Source organism: Pelecanus crispus, chromosome 4 (assembly GCF_030463565.1).
Source record: "Pelecanus crispus isolate bPelCri1 chromosome 4, bPelCri1.pri, whole genome shotgun sequence".
Taxonomy (NCBI): domain Eukaryota; kingdom Metazoa; phylum Chordata; class Aves; order Pelecaniformes; family Pelecanidae; genus Pelecanus; species Pelecanus crispus.
The window spans coordinates 43,828,611-43,846,740 of NC_134646.1; the positions used below are offsets into that span (position 1 = coordinate 43,828,611).

The 18,130-nt window shown below is 40.7% G+C and overlaps 1 protein-coding gene across 2 annotated transcripts in view; it reads left to right on the plus strand.

Moving 5' to 3' along the window:
* PALLD (palladin, cytoskeletal associated protein) overlaps window positions 1-18,130 on the plus strand; it is a 209,301-nt gene that overhangs the window by 129,042 nt on the left and 62,129 nt on the right. The window lies entirely within an intron of this gene.

Sequence of the window (18,130 nt, forward strand, 5' to 3'; positions counted from 1 at the left end):
ATGTGCTGTGGACATCTTTAATAAAATATGATGCTATACTTTGAAGAGTGTACTACTACTTAGCAACAAACTGTGTGAACACTTTCTTCTGTAACTATGGAAAATGCCCTGATGGGTTTCACACCAACACCTTTGGCAGAGGTGAGGGTTGTGCTGGTTTAGTGTCTCTTTGGTTGCCATACAGAGAGAGGACTTGCTGATGTAAGAAGGTTTGGTCTGTAAACAAAGTCCCGTACAATGAAGAAAGAGCTCTCTTCAAAAGCATTTTGATACAGTGTACAGTGTTGGAGTGGCTCATGATCCACTAAGTAAGGAGAAGCGCCAGTCAACAGGTTTTCTGTGTATTTTAGAACAATTGCATTCCTTTTACCAAGCCAAAACATAGCCATCACCATTATATAAATGTAAATCTTTTTTGAGAAGTCTGGTTCTCTTCCTTCATTTCCTGTAGCATGTTAGCTGCAGCTTATTTCAGACTGTTTTCCCTTAAGCTCCCAGAAAATGTAAACAGAGCATAAAGATCTTGTCCACAAATCTTCACGCTAAGTCATTCTGAACTCCCACTTGGAGTACATTACCCATAAGATCAGTTATTGCAAATTACTATTGAAGTCTTTTTTTTTTTTTTTTTTCTTTAAATGTGTTGTAATGTCTAGGAAGAAGTAACCTGCTTTCTAAAGCACAAAATTAAGTCTGTAACATGTTGTGCTTTGACAGTCCCAGACTTCACAATGCATGTCTTTTTGTTACATGTTATAGTGGGTTTTGGTTGCTCAAAAGTTCTGTTCTTCTCCTGAGCATCCAATAAGCATGACTCCTACAAAGGAAGATGATCTCACTAGTACAGTGCACTAAGAGAGCTAAACCAAAAATTATTTTGTATCGCTGAGTTAATTTTATTACAGTGCTGCTTTATTCTCTGTTTAGCACAGTCTGATCTGTCAATCTCCTATTTTGCCCAACAGACTAAAATAAGTTAAACTACAGAATAATGCTGTCCAGTTTTCCATTGTAGTCAGCTTCAGTTTGTCATTTCTTAATTTCATGCTGCCGCTTCTCACTGTAGTCTGTGCTTATTTACTGTTTACCACTTGCAGGTATCACTAGTTTTCATTTAATGAAGTCATGCAGCATATATTTCTCTCTAAAACCAGACTGGAAAGTGGTCATCTACTTGTAATTGGCAGTGATTTCTGCTTCCATTCCTTGTATTTCCACCATTTTGATGATACCGTGTTGGCAAATGTTTTCCAGATCTAAATACAATACAATGGGGCATGTCAACTATACATATGGAGAATAGGATTTCCTATTCCCATGAATTCATGCCCAGCTCTCTCATACGTGAGCATTGTCCTTGGCTGCTGCTGTAAATATAAGTCAAATGTAGGTCTTTTTACCACTCATAACTGCATTATATTTCAGAGTAGCTGTCGTCCAGGTTTCCCCCAGGATAGGTTTTAGTACTTCTGCACTGAAAGTTCTGGCAATACTATTTTGATATGAATGCACATGGCTTTCATTCAGAGATATATATTGTTAATGTTGCTCACATGAGTTTGTAATCAGAAAAGCATGCATTAAGATTAAATGAGAATTCAATTCGAGCAATAAATTGATGTGTAGTAATGAAATATTGTTGACCAAAGTCTTGATAATAAGCAAATGGTTTTGGTTTCAGTAAAAGATGGCATTTCTTTTAGAGTCCCACTTACATTTAGTTGACAAAAATCTGTGATACTTGAAAAAAAAAAAAAAATTAAATATGATAGTTACAGCATCATGAAAAGCTTTTCTGCAGAGTTATGTTTGAATATTTAATGCTATGCTGTAAGTTCAGGCATGTAGTGCATGATGCAGAGTTCTTTTTCGTATCAGCTGTCTGTTTTTCTTATCATGGTGAAAATGCTGAGATAGAAATGTCTTGTCTCTATCTTTCCTGTGATTCCATGCAAACATATTTTAATGGTCAGCTAAACTACACAGATTAATTTTAAACTGGGAAATAACAATTCTTTGCCTGTGTCTGTGTGACTGCCTATGGGTACCTAGACACTTGCATGTGTGCATTCCGCATCTTTCCATGAAAGTTCTGGGAGAAATTTGCAGCAAGCAGTCCTTGATTACAGTACCTTGGTTTCAATGTGGACATGTGTTTCTTTCAAGAGTATCTAAAAGGTCTAGAAAAAGAAAAATGTATTAAACCTACAGATTATATATTGGCCAATAAAATTTGGGATGATACTTTGATATGAAAGAAATAGTGTATTTAGCTAATAAAGTGAAGGCAGCAAATGTAGCACTGATTTTTTAAAAAGAGTTCTCAGGGAGTTTCAGGGCACTCTTAACTGATGAGGCTGGTATCTGAAAAATTAGTAGATAATTTAGAAATAATAGTATGCTCTAGAATAAAGAAATTAGAATAATAAGATCATGAACATAATGTGACATTTTGGAAAAACAAAATACATTTTGTAAATAGAGGTAGCACCTCACAAATCTATTCAAATTATTTGAAAGAATCAACAAGAACCATGTGGATGAGTTGATACAGACCAGTGGATTTCCAACGGTTTTCAACACAGTCCATTTTGAAAGGCCTCTGAAGAAACTAAGCCGCCAAGGGATAAAGGCTTGACAAAAGATACCTTCTTGCCCAAATAAAAATAAGTATTTAAAACAAAGGAACCAAAAATAGAAGTAAACTGTCAATTCTCAAAAAAGCAGGAGATAACCAGCTAAACTCCATACAGAACTGTGCTGAGTCTGGCACTGTTCTTCATATGTGCCTCTTTTTCCAGATCACTTATGTTTTAAAAACCAAAACAATAAACCCCTTCCTCCAAAAAAAAACAAACAAAAAAAACCATGTTCAGGTTTCAGGTGTTTACTTACAACAGATCTGTAAAGAATTATTTTTATCAGTTAAGTCAATGTATATTCTCACACTTTGGCAGATTTGTTGAAGTTCTATATGAAAATATATTATTATCAGGATGTGTATCTATACATCCAGAATATGTTAAGATGTTAAGCCTGAGAAATATGATTATGTGTTGTTGATTATGCTTTACAGTATTACTAAATGTTTTAGCACTTATGTTAGAATGCTGATATTCTTAATTTTTATGACAAGGCTGAACATTAGTACAGAAATTCAGTTTTGTTTTACTGATAAAATGCTGAGTTTTTTTGATTGTTTTCATAATTCCTTTAATAATAGTAAAGGATTTTGTAGTTTACGTATTCGGTGTTCCCCAGCAGCAGGTTGAAACAGTTGCTGCTAGTACTCTAAATTTGATAAATGCTTGTGCACTGGTACCTAATACCTTCATATTCAGATGATAAAACTACTCAGGCCCATTGGATTAATGATGTGATCTTTCGTGGCACATTTCTATTTCACTGCTTCTGTAGAGCCTTCTATTTTTTGATGACATAAAACTGGCATAACACTGATGTGGAGCTGGACAGCATGAGTACACTCTGACAGAAGTGCAGGTGGGACAGCATACAGTGTGGGTCCCTGCGGGCAGCGCTTCAAGCCCGTGCGAAAGACGCTGCCGCGGTTCAGTGTAGTTGCAACTGTTGATTTACTGCGTGCAGTGGAGTAGTTTTGAGTGAGTGGGTTCACTGGGGGAGGAGAAGGAAGGATGCAATCGTGCAAGCGCAATTGGCAGCTACCAAAATGAGAAGATGGCATGGGGAACACATGTGCTCTACTTGCTGAAAGAGTGCCACTGGGGTCAATGGTAGCAATTTAACTATGTGGAATATTTAGGGAGAGAAAACCTGTACTTTGAAACCTGTTTGACCAGACAGAGAGAGGTCTGGCATTGTCACTGAAAGGTGGTTGAGTATAACTTCCAGATATCTGGGAGATGATCCTTTCTGCAAGGGTAGAGGCCTAAGCTTTCGTGTGCATTTATCGAAGTTTTTAGATAGCTTTCTTGAGAGCATTGTGAGTTCCTCATTCAGCAGAGACATACTCTTATTTGCAGAAGGGAAATATGGCACAACAGCAAAGAGCAAACAGAACAGCACCTCAGAGGTCAAAGTGTATGTCCTTCTACCCTGAGCATGTCTGTTATGGTGTCATTCGTTCCATTCAGAAGAACTAATGTCAGATGACAGGGCCTGGACAGTAAATTATTTGGAGAATCAGCAGTGAGTTATTTGTCAGGAGCCTGAACACCTGCTGGAGATGATGGAGTTGTTCTGAAATAAACCAGTACTGCTACAGCCTTCAGCAGCGGAGAGGATGAGCTCCATGAGCTATCCCATTTTGGTTTAAATTACTATTTGACAATCATATGTGCTTATGACTTTTGTTTCATTTACTCTGAAAGCATTTCTGTATTTTGGATTTTAATTTTAGCATTTTCTTTCTCAGTTATGAATGTTTTAATTACATTTGTATCAAAACAGATAGCTTGAAACCAGGAGATTTTTCTTAACATAAATTCTACTAAATTGTTCCTATGTGTCTCTTATTTTACCATAAGTTGGGTTTTGTTTTTTTTTTTCCTCCTGAGGTGAATTTTAGCATGGTATTTTATGATGTGGTCAATGTATTTCTTATCCTGCTATTCTTTATAAGCTGTTTCCTTAAGTTCTTCTACTTTGAGAGTTTCTCATGAGTAAACAAACTTGTTCAGGCCTCTGTTAAGGGCAAGAATGCAATATAAAAATACCAGAGTCAGTTTTCTGTTGAGCTGAAAATACAACTGTGCTGGGTGCAGCTGAAGGAGTGTTATGGGAAGATGGTTACAAATGCACCTTTGTACTCTCCCTTACTATTTTTTTTCATGCACTTGTGCCCAGGAGCAGTCACTATTGCCCCATACATCAGTGACTTAACGCAGTGCTCTCTTTGTTCCAGTCTGCTACTTGTTTTCTGCCTCACCCAAACATCCACAGGAGCTTGCCATAATGGAGGAACTTTTAGCATTACTTAAGGACTTCTTTTCACAACTTAATACTGAGGAACCGTATTGAGAAATACGGCAACGCTTCCAGACTCCCAAACAGAATTAGAAAGTTAGAAGTTTAGCTACAACTTCTTTAATTTGTTATAAAATACTGTTTCCTGTCACGATGCCTCGGAGAGGACTGTCTCACAAGACTTTTACTAACTTCGAATCATTACTTCGTGAAGGGTATTCCTTTTAAGGAGTCACAGCTCAAAAATTTCCTTAGTCAGAGAGAGATATCGCTGCATATTAACTTTCTTTGTTTCAGTTGTCACTGTGGACATATTCAGTATATATTCTCCTGAACTCTTGGCATTTTCACATTTAAATTTAGAGAAAGAATTCACTTCCTGCAGGATTCCTTGGTATTTATTTAAAAAAATGACCATCACATAAATGCCTGGGATATTCCACTTCAACAAGACGAAATCTAAAAGACGGGAACAAAAAAATACAGTGGCCAGCAGGGTCAATTCTTTTATTTAAGTGTTCTTCCTTGCTTGCTGTCAGGCTTACGTACACATGTACATTTAGCCTGTAAATTCTTTCTCATTAAGTACCTGACGCGCTACTGAAAGTATCAAGCAACAGTAGTAACAGTAGGGAGTGTTCTGCTAGCGAGTTTATGCCGACTTCCAGCAGGTATGCTGCTCTTTATAATACTGCTTAAAAGAGTTTAGGGATATTTGGGGAGTAAAACTAGCCTCGCTTGCTTTCTTCACGTAGTGTAACAGAGTCGACACTTGAAGAAGTAGGTAGCACCGTCGAGGGATTCCTCTTCCTCTGCGGAAAGCAGCGGCTAAATCCCCAAGGGACACGCTGTAACCTGTTCTAAAGAAGAGCGAAAAATATGACAGGAATCTGCGAGTTTTCACACTGGAACTTTGCGACTTCGTTTTCCTTTGTCTTGCTGCCAGCGGTTCGCACGCACGGCAACGGCGGCCGGAGAGGCGCCGCGCCGCGGCCTCAAGGTAGGGCTGCCGAGCAGGGGGCGAAGGCGGGAGCCGGAGGCCGCCGGCTCTCCGAGGGTGCCCGCTGCCCGACAGCGGCCGTGCGGGGCGGCTGCCCGGCCCTCCCCGCCCCGCCGGCGCCCGGGGAAGGTGCTCCTTACATGGGCATGGCCGCGGCCGGCGGCTGCCGCCGCTCGCCCGGGGCCCGGGCGGGGTGGCCCGCTGGAGCAGGGCCGCGGCCGAGCCGGGGGCGGCGCGGCCCGGGGGGCTCAGCCAGACAAAGAACCGTCCCGGCGACCAAATAAGGAAGTTGGAGCCGGAGGATTTCAGAATAGGAGCAAGGGCGGGAGGGCTGGGGGGAGGCGGGGAAGCGGGCTTTCTGCAGGAAGCTCTTTTCTGGTGGCAAAAGCGAGCCGGCAAATACAGGGGATCAAGGCTCACGAACTCGCCGCTCTCCTCCTCTCATCTTCTGCCAGCAAAGCTGACGATCTCAAGCTGTGCTTGTCATATTTTCTCATGTTTCTGAAAGCCCTTTACAGACTTTTGTTTATAAAGCGGGGGTCTTTGGCAGCGCCCTTGGTTAGCAGCTTGAAGATAAATGAGTCTTCCTCTGCCAGGGGGAAAAAAGCCCATTGTGGATAATTTTAAGCATTACAAAAACGCGTTGTGAATTTTTGTCTGCTGCAGTGTTCTAATGAAAACTTTGCAATTCATCTAGAAAGGGTGCATATGCACCCCTGAGTGACTGAGGTGTCTTTGCAGTTGAGAACAGTAGTAGGGAAAGAGAGAGGAGAAAGAAAATGGTACTAAAAAGGACCATCCTGACAAGACTGATAGAAAAGCATTTCGTAACAAAATGACTTGGTGGAAAAATGTTCCACGATACCAGAAATGCAAGTAAGCTACTGTATGGAATTCATACCCTGCGATCCTAATCACCAGCGTCTTGGGACTTCTTTTAAATTCAGCCTATACAAGTGGGGGGGGGGGAAGTCTTATTCCTGGTGGGAAAAGACACAGAACACCATTCACCTTTTCACTTCAGGCTTAAGAGCAGGAAGAATCAACACAACAGAAACATTCAGTAGATGGAGGAGCAGCTGTGATCTCTGCTGACTGTGTGAAAGCTAGAACAGAGAAAACTAAATAGCTGTGGGCACAAACTTCAGCAGTAACGTTTAACATACTGGCCTGGTTTGCTCTGGTTTCAAAACGTTAGCAACAGAGTGTCTCCTAAATTCACAGCCTTTATAGCCAACAATTAAATGCACTATGAGCATGACATCCTGATGAAAGGAAGTAAGCTACGCCTTGAGCTTGAAATTGTGACCAGATCAGCTCATAAACAGCTACTGAAAAACATTTTAAATACTGCGGGGAAGCCCTACTCTCAAGAAACAGCTTCTTTATCTTTCCTGACAGGCCTCCCAATTGCAGCAGCTGTAAGTTACTAAAGTGTAACTAATTGAAAGATACAAGACACTCGGTATTACTGTATCAGGAGTACAAAAGAAGAGAATGTAGTGTTGAGATTTGAGTTGGGAACTGGGAAGGACTTACAGGTGACAGTCACATTGCTGTAACCACCTGTGACTTTTAGATAAGCCTCCTAACAATTTAAGCATCTGAAGTGTAGGTAGACCTCTCATAAATCCATAGTGATGCTTGCAAATGTGATTTCAATATCACAGCTGAAGAGTGTTATGCCAATTTTACTATGAAGTAAAGAAGAAACCATAGGTACAATACTAACAAAACCACAGAGGGTAAGCCTTAGGCAAGGTTATTTTGCTCTTAATGCCGATATGTTGGTTGAAACAGAAGACTATATTACAGATGCCTTTGTAATTTGTTTCATTAATAAAAAATAGAGACTCTGAGAAGTAGTAGAAGACATAGCAGAGTGAGGGAGAATGGAAGTGCGCAGAAAAGCTGCAAGAGTTGGGAAACACATATAGGGTAGAACCAGCTGCACAGCTTGGGAGAGAAAAGAAATTGGACAAAAACTTACAAAATAGTCCTCCTTTGTGGGACTACTGAAACTGGCAGCTTAACATGGGTCAAAATGCTTTTGAGTCTGAGGAGTGAATAATTTTCCAGGTTATATTTTGTTATATTTAATGTAGCTATTTCCAGAGCCCATACACATTGCTATACCAGGAGTTGTGCAGGCCAGGAGATTCTCACGGATTACTCATGCTGAAAACAGACTGAGAACTTGAGTGCCGAAGTATTTAGGTACTTTAAGGAAGCCATTGGGATGCTTGACTCCTCAATATGCTTGTTCAACCATCACTGTTCCAGTTCCTTGTTTGAAAGTGCCTACGTAGTAGACCCATGGTCTTTCTCCATGCCGTCATAGGGGTTACATGGTAAGTCTAACCAATGTAATTGAAACAATTTTGTACCCTGAAGACCTTTGCTATTTTAGTCCAAAAGGTGAAGTAATTAGTATTATAACAAAGACAACTTAAGCATGAGTCATTTCATCACCATGTATATACACGTGCACGTGTGTGTGTACATATATGTCCATTAAAAAAAAAAATGCCTTCTTTTGAAATTGCTTTCTTATGAAAATTGTCTCAGCAGTCTCAGAAACTTTTAGTTTTCGTTTTCCTCTATGTGTAATTAGAAGTCTGGAAAAAGGTCCTGTTTTCATTTTATTTTTGTTGAATCATGTTTTAATAGATCAGAGACTTTGCAGTATGATTTGCTTTCAAATGTTGGCTCTAGCAGCAATGGTTTCCTCCCTGTAAAACACATAACTTTGATGGTGTGTATTGGCAGAAATGAAAGCAATAGGAAATGTTTGCTCAAATAATCTTCCTTGTAACAAACACGTGATCCTTTATTTTCCAGAAGTGCTAAGAAAAACAAAAGCCACAAACAACTTGGTACTCCTAGTTCGACATTGTGAATTTCACCAACAGGAAATAATACCAAACAAAGCACTTTACAGTTTGGACCTCAGTGCCTGCCAGCACCAGCAAAGTTAGGTAGTACAGCATGCTTGTAATACAGGATTCAAGAGACTTTTGAAGTAGTGCTAAGTGCTTTGGACTGGTACGTGCTTGGCAGTTGCCATTTCAGAGGTATAGTTAGTCCCTTTGTTTTTAGGAAAACCTACCTTTGCATTCTGGCCTTCTAAAGAAATCTCACACTCTCATGCATTCCAAGAAAATCAGTGGTCTGTTCCTGGCTTAGTAGTCCCCATTCAAAGCTTTTAAATGTTGTCAAGTACAGTATGGGAGGGGATGTAATTTTATAGAGATTTTTTGTTTGTTTCAAATAGAAATTTGAAAATCCACAGTGGTTGGCATGTCAAAGCTTATTTTGCACAGCTAGCATAAATGGGACATATTTCTTTTATGTAGGAAAAACAGAGGGAGATTGCTGAATTGGGCTCCATAAATCATTGAATTCAGTCAGCTGCATATGAATCAGTTTGAAAGCTTGTGAACTCTTACAGTTCTCTCTTCTAGTCCTTCAGTGTCTGTGTTACTGCCATTTCCATCTGAACTTAACTATGTTTGAACTGCAATATGATGCAAAGCTCTGTTGTGGCTAGCCGAATACTATTTGGGTTGATTTACAGGCATGCCTGTATTCTTGAATTAATTTCCAGTTTTTAAGACTAAAAGACACACTTGTGTCATGTGTTTCCCCCATGTAGAAAACACCATTTGAGTCTCAATCACAACTTCTTAGACCTCAGAATTTTTTTGCCTTTTTTTTGTTTGTTTTCTTTTTGAAAAAAAATCCTGGTTTTATTTAAAGAATTTGAGAGATCTGGTCTTAACTAACATGATCAGAACTGCACACTGCAGTGTAGCTTTTAATGTCTTTGTTATTCACCAGCTAGGATGCTAAAATTTTGCATATCCTATTGTAAAAAAAACCAAATAGGCAAATAGAAGAAAGGAAAAGAATTGTGTAATTATTTGTAGTATAGTAGCACCTGGAAACTAGCTGTTGTGGGTGACAGTGTATGTACACTCTATTAAAAACTTTTCCTTCACTGAAGATATACTGCAAGCAAAAGGGTTGCATTTAAATACTACAAATTATTCTGTAGTAGTTTAAGAACTTGACAGACTCTCTTAAGAAGTCCATTGAGTTGTTTTATCTTCATTTGTTTTCTCTCAGATTGCTGTGGATGTAATTACTTTGTGTAAGGTCTTTCTCTGCATTTTTGTACTTTAAGCAATACTAATTTCATTTTATTTACAGTGTGGCATAAAAAGTGAATCTTCATTTTGTGAAGATTCTCAAACTCTGAATGAATGCTAGCAAAAAAACCTCATACAACTTCAGGCAGTTTGGTGTTTGCCTGTTTTACTAATGGCATTTACCATTACCTCCATTAGTTCACAGAAGTTAATTGTTGGGGTTTCTACTGCATTTTTCCAAAACCTGTTTGTTATAATTTTCATTACATTTTAAATATTTCATTTACATATTAGGACTTCATTGGAGTTGTGTGTCATTGTCTTTTTACATGTAAATTAGCTTCCCTCGGTTTAGTTTGCCAGTCATGCTATACATATAGTTGGAAACTCCTTCAACTAGAAACAAATGTTCCTGGAGCTGGAATGATAGGCAAAGTTGTTTACAAGAAGGAATCACAGATCATATTAAGTTTTAAGTTAACATATGGTTTTGTTTCCTTTCTCTTTGGATCTTTATCTCACATTGTGCCTCATGTTTGGTTCCCAGTAAGCTGAGCTTCATTTTCACTTGCCATGCCCAGTTATGCTTGTGGAGTCACAGTGAAGCAAGTGTCTTGAGCTAAGCTGATGTGCACAAGCTGTCTTTTTGCTTTCATCTTCCATCTCCATGAAGTGAGCGTGAGCATACATGCACAGACATAAAATTCTTCTCCAAAATTCTTGGAACATATGTGCAAAATATGTGTAATGTAAGAGCTGTGACAGAAGAAAATGTCAGAGAACTCCATTTTCTTTACTGCAGTATTAACTGACTCTGTTATAATCAGATACAATGGAGAAGGTGCAGTCAAGAGACATGAAGTCCAGGTACCGCTTTTCTGTGATTGGCTTTTCCTACTGTACATCAGTCCATTCTTTGTTGTGTGTGTTAGGTTATCTGCAGCTGTTACTGGCTGAACTGTGCTCTGCATGTTAGATAAAATACTATCCTTGACCAGCATACTTACCCAAAAGCATAGAGAGGCCTGATTAGTGATGAGTAATACTCTTTTTTATCTTTGTACTGTCTTAATACTATGTGTATGAGCTACCATGCTTCTTCCCCTAGTCATGTTCCAGAACTGGAAAGAGTGTTAGTGCAGTGCCAGTCTCCTTGCTGCCAGGATCTGGCATGTCACTCGCTGTTCTAGGAATGGGGAGATCCTTTATATCCCTCTCCCTTTTTCCTAGTTGGCAGCATTCCTCTGTTCTCCCTGTCACGTTGTGGAGCGAGCGAGTAATGTGGAGTGAGTTCCGAGTCCTAAAGAGGTCTGGGTGGTGAAAAGGGGCGAAGGGGGTTGAGTAAGCACGGGAAGTTTCGCTGCTACCTTATTCTGCATCGTCCACCGTAGAATGAAATTTCTCAGGTACGAGTCTTGCTCTTCTTGGGGGTTCATACCAGTTGAAGAAAAATAGTTCTGATGTGTTCTTGTGTAAACCCAACAAGACTCTAGGCATCCAGAGCTGGACTATAATACACACTGACTGGGAAGTGGAGCTAAAAGAAGAATGAGGAGCACCCTTACTTTCAGCTGCCCTAAAATCTCTTAACCATCGTCCAGGATGTTTAATAGTAGTGAGATAAAAGGCAGCGTGTTTGTACACTTGTTTTTGCTGTCCAAGTTGTAGAAGACTCTACTGATACCACTGATCACCTCTGTGGACTAAGCATGGATTTGGGAATAGAGGTTTTATAGATGTATCTTTTGAGATCGTCTGTCTTGTTTTAAGCAGATGTTTAAGTAGATGTTACAAATGATTGGTTGTGTTCTGTGATTACTTACAAAACTGATGTTGGCCTGTAATCTGTAAGAAAGCACTGGATCCAGACCAGGTGGGTTCTAGTAGAAAGGGTATAAACCAACTACAGAAATCCGCTCTTCAGTCTTCATCTCCTTGTGGAAAAAAGAAGGGAAAAAAAAAAAAAAAAAAAAGTGTCTACCTCCAAATGATGCCCTTAGTGGAATATGCAGTAGTAACTAGTGTATTTGCAGTAAGTGTTTGACACTCTAGATGGTTTTACATAATTAGGCTGCAAAATAGCATGGGTTTTGTAACATATAGTAAATGTTCTCTGAACTCTGATGCTACTCCTTGACAGGTGAAGAAGAGATTGTTTATAAAACAGATGACTAAAGTGTGCAATAGAGGGATACGTTTTTTCCAAAAAAAAGTTTTAAGTTCAGTTTAACCTGAAAACTCAGGGACTTAGTAGTGATGAGTAGTGGCATAAGTGTTATTTAAAAGGAACAGAGAAGTACTAAAAGGCTCAGAAGAATCACTCGAGGCATCGCTTCCGCAGTTCTCCATTAAAACATGTAGCCATCCCACCCGCTCTGTCATACGGACAGAAAAAAAAAAATGATGTGGAAGTCAGGGAAACTTTTCCTACGCGGAGAAGCTCCTGCGGAGTCCCGTGGCGAGGCTTTCGGGCAGGCCGGGGGCGAGAGGGGGGCGCCGGGGGTGCCCCCGCCGCTCTGCGGGCAGCCGCAGCGCCCGCCTCTGCTTTAGCGCAAGTTTCTCAGGCTCTCCTGCCGCCCGCGGGTGCCCAGCGCCTGGAGGGAAGAAAGTGAACTTCCAGCGCCGGGCCCGAGCCTTTTTTGGCCAAAAGCGCGTCCGAAAGTGCCGGTTCTCGCAGCTGCGAGGGCAGAGCAGTTCAGCCTCAGCCCGCGGCGGCGGGGCGAGACGATCCCGACGGCGATTCGCTGCGGGGAACCCGCGCTTCCCTGCCGTCCCCAGCAGCCGGGTAACGCCTCCCGCCGGCACCGGCGAGCCCGGGCTGACGGCCGGGACTCTTAACGTGAAGCTGCCGGAGTGGGACGCGCCGGCGGAGGCTCCCTGAGTCACGGCGCGGGGCCCGCGCCGCCCGGCCCGCCCGCCCGGCCCTATATAGCGCCGGTACCTGCCGCCGCCGCCCCGCCCCGCCGCCGCCGCCGCCGCCGCGCTCCCTCGCCCCCCGAAAGCTCCCGCTCGGCGATGCGGTAGCTGCCCACGTCAGCGGCTGCCGAGGTAAGATGGCAGGGCGCTGCCGCGCGCTCGCGCGTGACGTGCGTTCGCTCTCCCCGTGAGGCGGGCGAACGCGGGGCAGAAGCGGCGATGGAAGGCGAGGGGTCGGGGCGGAGGAAAGCGCGCTGCGACCGGATCGGGCTGACCGCCTCTCTGTCGGGTATTTCTCCTTTTTTTTTGCGCGACTCCTTCTTGCCCTTAGAGTTAAACTTCAAGCAAACGTAAAGTTTGCCCCCTCGGCTGCGGTTGCATTGGAGTGTGGCGGGCGCGCTTTCTTTGCCGACCTTGGCCATCCCCTTGGTGTTTCCAAGCGCGGAAAGGATGCTGCTGTGGCGGCGCCCGCCGGTGGCTCCCTGGCTCCAGGCTTGCTAAATCGGTGCTTACTTTGTTAGTAAATGTGACGGAGCCGTAAAATACGGCGTGCTTTCGCAGCCGCCCTTGTAGGAGAGTTCTGTAGGGAGCCGGTGGTACTCCTGGATGAAAGGAGAGTTGTTAATGGGCGGGAGACTTGGATGTTCTAGAAAACTTACTACGACTTCTTACCAAAATTAAACTACAATCAAGGAAAATATCGGGGCTTTTTTTTGTCTCGTGGAATTCATTAGTCTGTAAGGAAGACATATTTGGTGCCCTAGCAACGATGTACTCTTGCAGCTAACTTTTTTGTCAGATGTTTATCATTGAGTGTTGAAAGGAATTTGGTGTTACTTAGTAACTTTGTAACTTACAACGGTAACGGCTTTGGAGATTTTTTTTTTCCTTCTTTTCCAAGTCTGTAGCAGACATTTGTTTAAATTTTAGTAGCGAAGACAAAAAAAGAAAAAAAAAAAAAGTGAAAGTTTCCTGGCAGCAGGCACATAATTAGAAAGAAGGCTGGGAAAAGTAAGACTGGCCTTCCTTATAATGATGTGTTTACAGAAACTTGGAAAGCGGAGATACGCATTGGCTATCAAAGAGAAACCAACGTCTGCTGTTGGAACATTTGGGTCAGCCTTATATTAAGGAATATGGCACTGCAGAGCATACATCTAAAAATAGGAGCGGACACATTCGATGTTTCATTAGGCTTTGAGGTCAAGAAACTGTTTTTCCACAGTATTCTGTGGCTGTATTGAACTGAAACCATGATTCCTGGGACCAAACCTTACATTTCTGAAATTAACTCTGTAAGATGTATTACGTATTGTACGGAAAGTTTTATGTCTACTCACAAGTCTGTGTGTACCGAAATACACTGGAGTTCTGGGGTGGGAAAAGTTATGATGATGTTTTTAAGGAAGCCCAACAGTTTCCAGGCATCCAGAGCTGGTCTGTGATTCACAATGCATACCAGACATAGAAGGATTAAGATATAGAACTGATAACAAGAGGATGGAAAAAAACATATAAAAAGTTAAATGGCTCTCAGCCCATGTCCGTTGATTGTATCTAAACCACTTCGCTATGAAAAAGGGGGCAAATACTTGTGAGACTGTGAAATAATGTTCTGGTACTAATTTTCCTGGCTAGGAGGAAAAACCCTGTGGGAAAAGGTGGGGGCAAAGGGCTAAGAGTGTGAATAAAAGAAACTGAGAAGATTGAGTAGGAAGTATACAGATGTTCTTACAACTTTTGAAACTCTTAGGAATACACAGGTAGGATTTTGTTAGGATTAGGAGTGTCTCATTTAGATAAAAACATTTCTCTCATCTTTGAGATAGTAGAAACTTGATAATCACAAAGTCAGTATTTACCAAGTTACTATACACTGCAATATGACAGAAGTTTTCCTAAAATCAGAATGGTGGATGTATGGTAAAGGTTTGTTAGCAGTTGGCAGATTTACGTCACATAGCTTTTCTTGTAGCTTTATGGGAGCCAAGCAATTTTTTTTTTTTCTTCAGTGAAAAACTCTTCTGAAAATTTAAAGTGTGATTTAAGTAACAATAAGCAGCCTGATGTATCAGGATTCCATTAAAAAACTACTGCTGTAAAATACATGGGTTTATGTTCTCATGCTTAATGAAGACCTAGAAAATTCTCTATTATCTTCAAATTGTTCTTCAATTTCTCTCTCTTTGTGTTTTGTTTTGGTTTGGTTTTTTGGGGCGGGTTTGGGTTTTTTTTGTTGTTGTTGTTGTTAAGAGCAGAACAGTTATATATATTGTCCTGGCCAAGCTCATCTTCCTGGACGCTCATCCACCTAGTATTGTGGGCCTATTATTTTTGACTAGCCTGACTCTACTGCTCTCTCTTTGCAGAGGCTGTGTGATGATTGCAACATATAAAACTTTGTGAAGCATTATTCTACAGTAATTACTGGTTTTGTACAATTACAATTATTGTAAAGTAATTATTGAGATCTACAGTTCCAGGCAACAGAAAGCAACTCACTATTCTCTGCTCTGCAGTGGAGAATTTTTTGAGCTTATATGACAGTTGTGGAGGGCATGATAGTCTAACCACTCCACAAACAGGAGTGGGGGTTGCAGTTTTGTCATCCACTTTGTGGTCTGTATGACTGCAATAGCCATTTCTAATAGCTATGTTAGCTATGTTAGAACAGCGTGCCTCCATTTCTGTAAGGACACAGTGGTAAATCTGATGAGTAATGTTCAGCTGTTTGGTTTCTGGCATTGGAAGGCAAAGGGAGAGGTCTGGCTGGAAGTGACCTGTGGGATGCTGGTCAGCCCGCTTACATGGAGAACTCCTTCTTTCTCTCCTGTACAGAATTTCTTTCTATTGCTCTGCTTCAAAATGATCCATGAGAGACTCACCTTATTTAAATGTACGTGGTTCTCAGCTGGGCAAAATAAACTGATGTGACTTGTAAAATCACGTATTTGATGGGAAATTATTGTATTCTTCAGACAGCAAATTAATTTCTCAACCAGCTCTGCTTAAAGTGGCTGCTTTGTGATTTTACTCGTGCCAACGTTAATGTGCACCCATGTGCCTGGGAGCAGAGTAGAGCATCAGTCAGTGTGATGTCATGTACATAGGTTTTCTCTGTGTGTATAGCATCATTTCCTGTACATTATGAATAGTGGTAGGCACTAAACCTGAAAGACATGAAGATAAAGACCTTTGGCTTTAAAAAGCTGAGTTTCTAAGATGAAAATGTGTAGCTAAGGGAAGTGCATGGGGTGCAGTGAGGAGAAACTGTCTGAAAGATGAAGATAAGCATATGCACTATTAGTTACATAATTTCCATATGAAATGTTTTATGTTATTGTCGTATGTCTTTTCATTTGCTGTTTACTCTCCAAGAAAGCAGTCTTCAAGTATTTGGGGATCTACTGGACCTTTACTGACCTGAGAAGGGTTGGTGGCCCACTAAAAATTTCAGGGTTACATAGAACATATTAATTAACTGCTAGTCCCATATATGTTTGAGAACATAATCATTGGCTGGAAATCTTTCATCCTGGGAATATTCTTTAATCAAAATATGCCTATGGAATTTTGTGTTCATGAATCATCTTCTATCTTGGAAATATTCCTGTTTTCTTAACAGATAGCATTTCAGTGCTAGATTAAGTAATAAAGTTCCCTTTGGAGTGAAGCTCCCACTCAGTAATAGCAACACTGAGCAATGATTTCATAGTGATAATACATCCGTTTGGAGGAACTGGGAAGAATACTACATACAGAGTAATTACTAACCAAGTTATAGTATGCCCGGAAGGCTCATTTTAACCTCTTATTCCACAGAAAGAGAAGAGGGAGAGTCTTTTGTGACCACACGTGTCAGAACTTCTTGGAGCTTTGCAGATCATTTAACATTTTGGTATTCATATAATTGAAAAAAAAATGCTTACTATGCTATCTACTATCATACCTACTATGCTATCTACTATCTTCCACTATCGTAGAAGGAGAACCGATAATGGAAGGCAGTTCTTTTTACATATGTGAAGTATACTTTCTGGATTAGCACACGAATAGAAAATTTAGGCAATATTTTTCCTCCACATTGCTGTTTAGACACTTAACATGGTCCTTATCCCACCTGCTTGAGACTTTCTAGCCCTTGCCAAGGCAGGAAGTTTGTATTTCCTTTATTGAAGCAGAAAGTGATTGTAATTAGTGTATTGTGTATGGCACTCCCCAGCACTTTCCTTTTCCACAAAGGGAAGGAGTTTAAGATAAACAACATTTATTTTTATATAAATAAATAAATACAATGGGCCCTATTTATTACTGGGCCTTTCTCTGCCTGGTGCACCTGCATGAGATGAGCCAAGAAACAACCGAATCTGCTTTCCCTAGTTTGCATAGTGTGCGTATCTCTCCAGGGATGATTTGAGTAAGAAATCTTGGATTAACTTAGATTACCCTAAACCATCCCTTGGTAGCAGTTATTCAGAATTCATTCCAGTCCTTCACAGGACTTTCTTCTGAAACTGGGGAATTTTATTCCTTCACGTCACCAGAAAATATTCCTCTTGAAATTCCTCCTTGAAACATTATCAGTTTCAGAAGATGGTCTATATTGTATATGCTGGCCTAAAACATAGGAGAAGAAAAAAACCCAATTCTTCCAACTCTTCTTTTTGAAGAAACCAATCTTATATCACAGTTCACTGCAGAATATTTCAAAAAGAAAGTGTCAATGTGAGCTTGAGTTCATACTTCATCCTTAAAAATGTGAAAGAGTTATTTAGTTGAACACTTGAGTCTGTGTGTCAGGAACTGCTATACCGCATTGCCAAAGCATCCAAGTTTTGGTAAACGTTCATAAGATGGCACATGTCTCATTTGTCCTTTTGGATTTGTGTAAAGTGAAGGCTTTCTAGAGAAAGATGATTATTTGCAGACATGGTGTGTCAGCCAGCAGAAATGTACAGGAAAAGTTTTTTGGTTTTCATTGGCAACATGGTTACATTTTTTTTTTCCAAGCTAAAATTTAAAAATAGATTAACACACAAAAATGTGTTTCAGTAATGTTAACATTTATACCAACCAACCAACCCCGTCAAATTCACAGTGAAGAGTGATATAGTTGTCT